Consider the following 10,947-nt stretch of genomic DNA (forward strand, 5'->3'; position numbering starts at 1 on the left):
CTTTGGACACCTGGAATTTGGTGGAAGAAGACGTCTTAGGAGCCTGTGTCCCTTATTTCATCCAGGAGAAGGTGGCTGAAGATCTCCTCACTTATACGGATGTGTTTCAGAAAGCCATTCTGAGTAGCCTGTTACCATCTCAATACAACGCCGCCATGTGCCGCTTCTTCATCAGAGTCATTCAGTACAGAAGAGACGCGGCACACTACCTGAAGGAATATATAATCAATGTGCTATGTGAGCACTTGAAGGTGGAGTACATGAAGGGACAATACTATTCCTACGCCATGACTAAGAAGGTTATTGTCTGGCTGAGCATCCTCCATCTTGAAGCGGTGGTCGGGGAACTGAGATACAACATCGTTTATGAGGATTTCAATGCTGCCATTGTCGACACTTTGACAGAAGTGACATCTCTGTGTGCCACAGTCATCATGCCACACATCTTGGACATGCTGCCAGTGCTGGGCCAAGTGGTCAAAAATGCTCCTGACCAACTATCTAAGGAGACGTTGTGCTATGCTATAAGACGTTTATGCGGCAGCATCCAAGAATATATTGCGAAGGGTGGCAGCTGCAAAGTGCAACTTATGAAGGCCATAAGCAACATGAAGGCCAACATTTCCACCTGGTTGCCTGATGTCCATGCTGAGCTTCAAGACTCCACCAAAGTTGCCCTGGAATTCTTTACTGTACCCGAATCATCGGAGAACCAGCCGACCGAGCCAGTCAATGACGAGTTACAGACCCTTCCTCACGCGGAGCTCCTAGAAAAGTACAGGGAGCAAGTTGCGGCGGAGAATAAGGAACTGGAAGATACAGAGAAGCAGCGTATTGGGATGAACATGCTTGTGACATCTCTGGTATCTGGCAGGAAAAAAACAAAAGATTTCCTTCAGTTTCTGCTCAATGCCCTGAAGAATGCGGACCCAAAGGCCAAAATGACAGCAGCTATGTTCTTCAATGAGGCTTTGAAGCATCCAAGACTTATAAAGCAGAAATACCAGGAGTGCGCAATCCAACATCTGCTGAAGATCATAGAAGAGGACGATAACATCTTGTGCAGCATCGCCATGGAGGCACTGGGGAATGCCACCACCGGAGCTACAAGACTGATGGAGAGCTACAAGAATAAGATCATTGCCCACATGGAGTTTAGACTATCAAAAACCAGCAGCATCAAGATCATCATGGCGGCACTGAGGGCGCTGTCCTCCATTATCAGACGCCTGAAGCTTTCTGTCCTCAGTAGACAATTCATTAAAATATCCCGGGAGCATATGGACTATCCGGATGGAGAAGTCCAGATTGCGGCCATAAACCTGTTAAGGGATCTGACAGAGAGCTGCCGCCTTCTGCTATTTGGATATTTTACAGACAAAGTCAGGAGCTGTATACCAACTTTACTCCTGAAATTACATAGTGACAACCAGGAGATAGTAGCAGCCAGTACTTCATCTCTGCAGAGCTGCCTCTCCTACATCAAAGGAGCCAACATTCGGGGATTTTTCCGGACGGAAATCTCTCCAAACATCAATGACCTGAAATCCATCTACAGCTGTCTGGCTCATAACCACCCAAAATTGATGAAGACCGTGCACCTCCAGATCCCAAGCTATCTGGTCAACTCAGAGGACAAGGAGGCTGTAGTCAAACATGTTGAATTTCTTAAAGATGCCATCAACCATGATCATGTAAGACCTGGACTTATATAGTCTCAGCCTAGCTCTGGCCACACTGCACAGTGAAGGCTTCTCATGTAATATCAGAAAAGCCACTGAAAGGGCCATCTCCATCCTGGACACCAAATGGTTTTACATCGGCAGTGCCAACAAATAAAATGCATTTATCAGGGATGAACCGCTGAGGACAGAGACATCAAGGTTGTAGATCACTTCCCCATGTACTATCCAATGGTTGTGGACATCAATATCAGCTGTCAAGACCTGAACGTCAATATTAACATCTAGGGGGCAGAGCTAGCAGTCTGACTTGCGAACGAGCCTCAGGCCTACATCGAGGAGTGTGAACAAGGCGCGGACTCACTGGCCGGTGGAGTCCAGCGATGCCAGTTATCCATCAACATTAGATGACGGAGACCAAGGACTTAGCTGGCGAGACAGACTATACAGTCAGTGTATGGGCAGCATGGTGGTGCAGTTTGGGGAATATGCCCGTCATCAGATCATAGAGACGGTGTATAATGACAACTCCACATATAATATACAGATGTAATGACACATCAAAAAATAAAAGTCTACTCTGTTTTATATTGAAATGAATGGGTGTGCAGCCTGCAAGTGACTGAAGCTAATAAAAAGTATAGAGCACTCATTGTTTTTTTTATTGTAGACTAGATTCTTGAATTTTTTACACTGAGATTCATATCCTAAAAGGTTTTTAAGCGGGTCACAAATGGTACAAAAGGTACACCTTAATATAATTTATCTTTATATTGGGGAATGTCAGGTCTAATAATTCCACTGGCCATCTAAGTATGAACAACAATGAAGAATAATGATGCTGGGATCCTGTTACTGCCGGGTGATGCCTAATAGGCCAGAATTAATGACAGAACTGACTATAATACAACTGAAATGACTTGATAATGGTTCTGTTTCTGAACAGAAGTGAGAAGTCAATGCTTGAATGAAAATGATTCAAAACAAGAAATTATTTTCCTTTCTAATGAGAAAATTCCTAATGCCGTAGTTCACACACTGAAGTGGGGCTGCCACTGGCTGCAGATTCCAGGCTGGAACTAGTGAACAGGAGGCCGTTGCCCCCTGTCTATTAGTTTCCATCTGGAATCTGTGGCCAATTGGCGCCTCACCAGTTGGGAATAACTCTTTAGACGGCCATTGAAGCCTATGGGTACGTTTTTGACGGATCCGTTGCCAAGCAACGGCAGGGCGTGCCAAAGTTCCCAGCATTCAAGAGACAAGATGGATGTGAAGAAATTGATCAGCCTGGTGCATGACCACCCAGAACTATGAGCAGGGGTGAACCAAGCCCCTCTGCTGTCTGAGGCGAACTATAAAAAGATGTTCCCCCATTTATCAGTTTTCTCATTACTAGCTTTACACAACAAACACGCAGCATTTACATTTTTTTAACCTCTTAACGCCGAAGGATGGATATATCCGTCCTCTGCAGCTGCTAGTTCGCGCAAGAGGACGGATATATCCGTCCTGTGATGGCGTGGGTACTGAGACTGTAGCCACGCGATCAGCGGCAGGAGCACGGCTGTTATACACAGCCTGGCTCCTGCTGCAACTGCCGGAATCAAAGCGTGCTCCGATTCCGGCAGTTTAACCCATTAAATGCTGCTGTCAATAGTGACAGCGGCATCTAATGTGTTTGACAGAGGGAGGGAGCTCCCTCTGTCATCCCATCGGCGCCCCCGCAAACAAATCGCGGGTCGCTGTCAGGTTTCCTTGGCAGCCGGGGGGTCTAACAAAGACCCCCAGGTCTGCCTTCAGCATCTGCCTGTTAGGCGATGCCGGAGGCATGACCTAACAGATTGCCTGTCAGTTTTACACTGACAGGCAATAATGCTTTGGTGTACTAAGTATACCAAAGCATTATATATGCGATCAGCAGATCGCATAGGGAAGTCCCCTGGTGGTACAAAAAAAAAAATGTAAATCAGTATAAAGTTGGTGAAAAAAAATAATAATAATTACAGTGAAAATCAAATAAAACCCAAAAAGTGGTTTTATTTAGTAAAAGTGTCAAAACAAATCACACATACACATATATGGTATCCCCGCAATCATAATGACTTGAAAAATAAAATGAACACATTAATTAAACCGCCGGATGAACGGCGTCCAAAAAAACCGCAAATAACAACGGCAAAATTCTCTCTTTTCTCCCATTCCCCCATAAAAAAATAAATAAAAATTAATCTATAAGTCCTATGTACCCCAAAATAGTACTAATGAAAACTACACATTGGCCCGCAAAAATCAAGCCCCCATACGGCCACATTGAAGGAAAAATAAAAACGTTACGGCTCTTGGAATGCGGCGATGCAAAAACAAGTATTTTTTTTCTAAAAGGCTTTTTATTGTGCAAACGTAGGAAAACATATAAAACCCTTACATATTTGGTATCCCCGTAATCGTGCCGACCCATAGAATAAAGTGAACATGTTATTTACGCTGCATAGTAAACGGCGTACATTTTTAACGTGAAAATCAATGCTGGAATAGCTGCTTATTTTCAATTCTCTCCTAAAATAAAGTTAATAAAAGTTAATCGATATATTATAAGCATCTAAAAATGGTACAATTACAAAATACTACTCGTCCCGCAAAAACAAGCCCTTATACGGCTATATAGACGGAATACAAAAACAGTTACGACTCTTGGAATGCAACTATGAAAAAGCAAAAAATAATCCTTGGTCATTAACGTGCAAAATGGCCCGGTCATTAAGGGGTTAAATAGGAAAACATTTGTTGTTTATTTGCTAAAGTGCTGTTTGAGGTATAGAAAAGATTTTAAGAATTCTACTTACTGTGTTACTTTAGTATCATAGATCAACAACGCAGCAAAAGGAGGATCAGGGCAAATTGTGGCAAATTTAAGTTTTTTTAAATGTTATACTGCTAACTTTTTTTTGGTAGGTTCCGCTGGACCGTTTGGACTACGTCGTAGATTCATTGGACTACTTCAATGATCTACTTTTAAAAAAAATAAAAAAAATTGTGAAAGAGGGTTGCATGGGGGAGTTTTCATTTCAATAAAAAAAATTTCTTATGGCTGTTTTTTTAATACTTTATTATGGCCTTAGTAATGGCTGCTGTCTGATTGACAGCATTCAATTACTAAGGCTGGGGCTTAGCATTAGCCAGTAACAAGGCTATCACTAACCCCTATTATTACCCCAATTCCCACTGCCGCCAGGGATACCAGAAAGAGTCGAGTTCAATTCAGTGCCTGACCATCTGAAACGACGGTTAGGCCGCAGGCTGGTATTATGAGGCTGGGAAGGGTCAAAAAACGTGGCCCTTCCCACCCTGGTGATGCTAGGCTGCAGCTGCTTTATTTTATCTGCCCATCATTGGTCCTTAAAGGACGAGTGTCGCAAAAAAAATGTTTTTATATCAATTTGCTTTTAGTGTTTTATTAAAAAATGTTTTATTTATTTGTGTGTTTGTGTTTTACTTTTTTTTATTTTTTAACTTTTTCTTGTCTATGGGGGCTGCGATTTTTTTTTCCATCTCTGTATGTGTCGATTAACGACACATACAGACATGGAATACGGCACATACAGCCCCATAGTGAATGCGAACGGGACCCGTACCATCCACTATGCTGTACGCCGTCTGTGTGGGAACGGCGCATGCGCCACTCCCACACAGTCCAAATTGAAGGTCTTTGGTCGAGCGACATCCGGCGCCATTTTCTTGTGGACCGGAAGCCGCGGTCGGACAGTAAGATTACTACTTCCGGTCGCGGCTTCCAGACTTGTGTTCTGAAGCAAGCACTTGGAGCGGAGGGAGCAGACGGAGCGGACGGACCGGAGGGAGCGGCGGCGGCAGGAACAGGTAAGTTAGGTCTGTGTATGTACATGTTTTAGTGTGTGATTACTACTGTATGTAAACCTACTACACTGTGCGTTAGCTCAAAAAATGGCGACACACAGTGTAGGTGTAATGATGGGGGTAGGGAAACGGACAAGTGAGCCCTAATCTGCCCACCACTCTGTCCCTGCCTACTTGCAACGACCCGCCCTAGGCGACGGGGTACGACTGGGCGGCGGTCCCTACGCTCAGTAAGTGCACGAGACAAACAGACAAGGGTACACAAAGCTAAGGGAAAAGGGGCAGTTGCCCACGGCAACACCGTGAGCAACAAGAGTGGTGAACGAGCCGAGTCAAACCAGGAGAGAACGAGGTACCAAACGCAGAGCAGGAGAGTAGTCAGTAGGCCAGGGTCAGTATGGAGCAGGATCAAATAGTAGAAGCTGTAGCTGGGCCAGGAAACCACACGAGCAGAATCACAAGCAAAGGAGGAACAGGAAAGGCAGGTATAATTAGACAGAGGGCGGGAGCTAGCTCCGTCTGGCCAGGCTGCGATAGGCTCTCCCACTCCTAAGCCTGCCATCCTGAGTGGTGGGAGCTGGAGTCAGTCTCAGAGACATAGACTCAGGTGCAGACTGATTACCTATGGGCGTATACACAGAAGTTGTGCCTGGCAGATCCTTTACAGTACCCCCCCCTTTATGAGGGGCCACCGGACCCTTTCTAAGTGGACCTGGTTTATTGGGGAAACAAAGGTGGAACCTCCTGACCAATACCCCAGCGTGAACATCCCGGGCGGGTACCCAAGTCCTCTCCTCAGGCCCGTATCCTCTCCAATGGACCAGGTACTGGAGGGAGCCTTGGACCATCTTGCTGTCCACAATCTTGGCCACCTCGAATTCCATCCCCTCAGGGGTGAGAACGGGAACAGGAGGTTTCCTCGAGGGAGCCAAGGACGGGGAGCAGCGTTTAAGGAGGGAGGCATGAAACACGTCGTGTATCCGAAACGATGGGGGCAACTCCAGTCGGAAGGAGACAGGATTGAGGACTTCAATCACCTTATACGGCACAATAAACCGGGGAGCAAACTTCTTGGACGGGACCTTAAGGCGCAAGTTCCTAGATGATAACCACACTAGATCCCCGACCATAAACAAGGGGTTAGCAGAACGTCTTCTATCAGCCTGAGTTTTTTGTACGCTCTGGGACGCCTCTAGGTTCTTCTGAACCTGGGCCCAGACTGTGCACAGTTCCCGATGAACGACCTCTACCTCGGGATTGTTGGAACTATCAGGTGAAGCGGAGGAGAACCGTGGATTAAACCAAAAATTACAGAAAAAGGGGGAGACCCTTGGCGAATTACTGACCCGGTTATTAAGGGAAAATTCGGCGAGGGGAATGAATGAGACCCAATCATATTGACAGTCAGTGATAAAACACCTTAAATATTGTTCTAGAGACTGATTAGTCCCCTCCGTTTGGCCATTAGTTTCAGGATGGAAGGCAGGGGAGAAGGACAGATCAATCTCCAACTTTTTACAGAAGGCTCTCCAAAACAATGAAACAAATTGTACCCCTCTGTCCGAAACAATATTGACAGGGACCCCATGGAGACGCAGGATGTGTTTGACGAACAAGGTAGCTAACGTCTTGGCATTAGGTAGTTTCTTGAGGGGCACAAAGTGGCACATCTTACTGAAGCGGTCTACTACAACCCACACCACCGACTTGCCTTGAGATGGAGGCAAATCGGTGATAAAATCCATGGAGATATGTGTCCAAGGTCTCTGGGGAATGGGCAAAGAACGTAGTAAGCCCGCTGGTCGGGACCTGGGAGTCTTGGACCTAGCACAAACCTCACAAGCGGCAACATAGGCCTTAACGTCTTTAGGCAACCCAGGCCACCAATAGTTTCTGGCAATGAGGTGTTTGGTACCCAGGACGTCTGGATGACCAGATAGTGCGGAGTCATAACTTTCCCTAAGTACCCTTAGCCGGAATTGCAGGGGAACAAACAGCTTGTCCTCAGGAAAGTTCCCGGGAGCTGAACCTTGATCAGCCGCAATTTCCGAGACTAAATCAGAATCAATAGAAGAAATGATTATACCAGGAGGCAAAATACAAGCAGGATCTTCCTCCGAAGGAGGGCTGCCCATGAAGCTACGCGACAGTGCATCGGCCTTAATATTTTTAGACCCAGCCCTATAGGTAACCAAAAAGTTGAATCTGGTAAAAAATAGCGCCCATCGAGCTTGTCTCGGGTTTAGCCTCCGGGCAGATTCTAGGAAAACCAGATTCTTGTGGTCGGTAAGGACCGTTACCTGGTGCCTAGCCCCCTCCAGGAAGTGGTGCCACTCTTCAAATGCCCATTTAATGGCTAAGAGTTCGCGGTTGCCAATATCATAGTTACTCTCAGTGGGCGAAAACTTCCTGGAGAAGTAGGCACAGGGGCGGAGATGGGTGAGGGACCTGGTACCCTGGGACAAGACAGCCCCCACTCCCACCTCGGATGCGTCAACTTCCACGATAAATGGCTACATTTGGTTGGGCTGAACCAGCACCGGGGCCGAGATAAAACACTTCTTAAGGACCTCAAAAGCCTGGACAGCCTCTGGAGGCCAGTGGAGGAGATCAGCACCTTTGCGAGTGAGGTCCGTAAGAGGCTTAGCGATGACCGAGAAGTTAGCAATAAATCTCCTGTAATAATTAGCGAACCCCAAGAAACACTGTAACGCCTTCAGGGAGGCAGGTTGGACCCATTCCGCCACAGCCTGGACCTTGGCGGGGTCCATGCGGAATTCATGAGGAGTGAGGATTTGACCCAAAAATGGTATCTCCTGTACCCCAAACACACATTTTTCGGTTTTAGCAAAGAGTTTGTTTTCCCGAAGGACCTGGAGCACCTTCCTGACATGCTCAATGTGGGAGAAGGTACCCCCAGGTAATCTCTTAAAATCTCATTTATGAAATTCTGGAAGACCGCAGGAGCATTACACAACCCAAAGGGCATGACGAGGTATTTGAAGTGACCTTCGGGCGTGTTAAACGCAGTCTTCCACTCATCCCCCTCTTTGATGCGGATAAGGTTATACGCCCCCCGTAGATCAAACTTAGAGAACCATTGGGCCCCCTGAACCTGATTAAAGAGATCAGGAATCAAAGGAAGGGGATACTGGTTCCTTACAGTGACCTTATTCAAGTTACGGTAGTCAATGCATGGCCTAAGACCACCATCCTTCTTCCCTACTAAGAAGAAGTCAGCACCCACCAGAGAAGTAGAGGGGCGAATGTAACCCTTGGCCAGGCATTCCTGGATATACTCTCTCATGGCTTCACGTTCGGGACAAGAAAGATTAAATATCCTACCCTTAGGGAGCTTAGCTCCTGGTACCAATTCGATAGCGCAATCGTATTCTCTATGAGGAGGTAACACTTCGGAGGCCTCCTTAGAGAAAACATCAGCGAAGTCCTGAACAAACTCAGGTAGCGTGTTCACCTCCTCAGGGGGAGAAATAGAATTAACAGAAAAACATGACGTCAAGCATTCATTACCCCATTTGGTAAGCTCCCCAGTATTCCAGTCAAACGTGGGATTATGCAACCTCAACCAGGGAAGGCCTAAAACCAAATCAGACGATAATCCCTGCATCAACAGTACAGAGCACTGCTTCAAAAGCATGGAGCCAACAAGGAGTTCAAAAACAGGGGTATACTGTGTAAAATAACCATTAGCAAGAGGAGTGGAGTCGATACCCACTACCGGGACAGGTTTAGGCAAATCAATCAAAGGCATGGCTTAGAGACATAGCAAATTCCACAGACATGATATTAGCAGAAGACCCTGAATCCACGAAGGCACTGCCAGTAGCAGACCTACCACCAAAAGAGACCTGAAAGGGAAGCAAGATTTTATTACGTTTCATATTTACGGGAAATATCTGTGCGCCCAAGTGACCTCCCCGATGATCACTTAGGCGCGGAAGTTTTCCGGCTGCTTATTCTTACGCCTAGGACAGGTGTTCACTTGATGTTTGTGATCCCCACAATAGAAGCAGAGACCATTCTTCCTGCGGAACTCTCTACGTTGTCTAGGGGACACGGAGGCCCCGAGTTGCATAGGTACCTCCGAGTCTTCCGTGGAAGAGCGAAGCAACGGGACCTCGGGAGGCATCATGGGGGAGTCAGAGGGGAAAACACAAAACCGTTCAAGTTGTCGTTCCCTGAGACGTCGGTCAAGTCGTACCGCTAAAGCCATAACCTGGTCTAAGGAGTCAGAACAGGGATAGCTAACTAGCAGGTCTTTCAGGGCGTTCGACAGACCCAACCTAAACTGGCACCTTAAGGCAGGGTCATTCCACCGAGAAGCTACGCACCACTTCCTAAAGTCAGAGCAATACTCCTCCACAGGTCTCTTACCCTGACGTAAGGTCACCAGCTGACTCTCGGCAAAGGCAGTCCTGTCAGTCTCGTCATAAATGAGTCCGAGAGCAGAAAAGAAACGGTCAACGGAGGAAAGTTCAGGGGCGTCAGGAGCCAGGGAGAAGGCCCATTCTTGGGGCCCTTCCTGGAGCCGGGACATAATTATACCCACCCGCTGGCTCTCAGAACCTGAGGAGTGGGGCTTTAAGCGAAAGTAGAGCTTACAACTCTCCCGAAAGGAGAGAAAAGTCCTCCGGTCCCCTGAGAACCGGTCAGGCAACTTGAGGTGGGGTTCAAGAGGTGAGGTGAGGGGTAATACCATGGCAGCGTCAGGATGGTTGACCCTCTGAGCCAGGACCTGGACCTGTTGGGAGAGACCCTGAATTTGCTGGGTCAGGGTCTCAAGGGGGTTCATAGTAGTGTCAGGGACCAGGGTAGACTAGGTATATGGGCTTGTGATTATGTAATGATGGGGGTAGGGAAACGGACAAGTGAGCCCTAATCTACCCGCCACTCTGTCCCTGCCTACTTGCAACGATCCGCCCTAGGCGACGGGGTACGACTGGGCGGCAGTCCCTATGCTCAGTAAGTGCACGAGACAAACAGACAAGGGTACACAAAGCTAAGGGAAAAGGGGCAGTTGCCCACAGCAACACTGTGAGCAACAAGAGTGGTGAACGAGCCGAGTCAAACCAGGAGAGAACGAGGTACCAAACGCAGAGCAGGAGAGTAGTCAGTAAGCCAGGGTCAGTATGGAGCAGGATCAAATAGTAGAAGCTGTAGCTGGGCCAGGAAACCACACGAGAAGAATCACAAGCAAAGGAGGAACAGGAAAGGCAGGTATAAATACTAGCTAGCTAGCTCCGTCTGGCCAGGCTGTGATAGGCTCTCCCACTCCTAAGCCTGCCATCCTGAGTGGTGGAAGATGGAGTCAGTCTCAGAGACATAGACTCAGGTGCAGACTGATTACCTATGGGCGTATACACAGAAGTTG

Source organism: Rhinoderma darwinii, unplaced genomic scaffold (genome assembly GCF_050947455.1).
Source record: "Rhinoderma darwinii isolate aRhiDar2 unplaced genomic scaffold, aRhiDar2.hap1 Scaffold_130, whole genome shotgun sequence".
In the NCBI taxonomy this organism is placed as follows: Eukaryota; Metazoa; Chordata; class Amphibia; order Anura; family Rhinodermatidae; genus Rhinoderma; species Rhinoderma darwinii.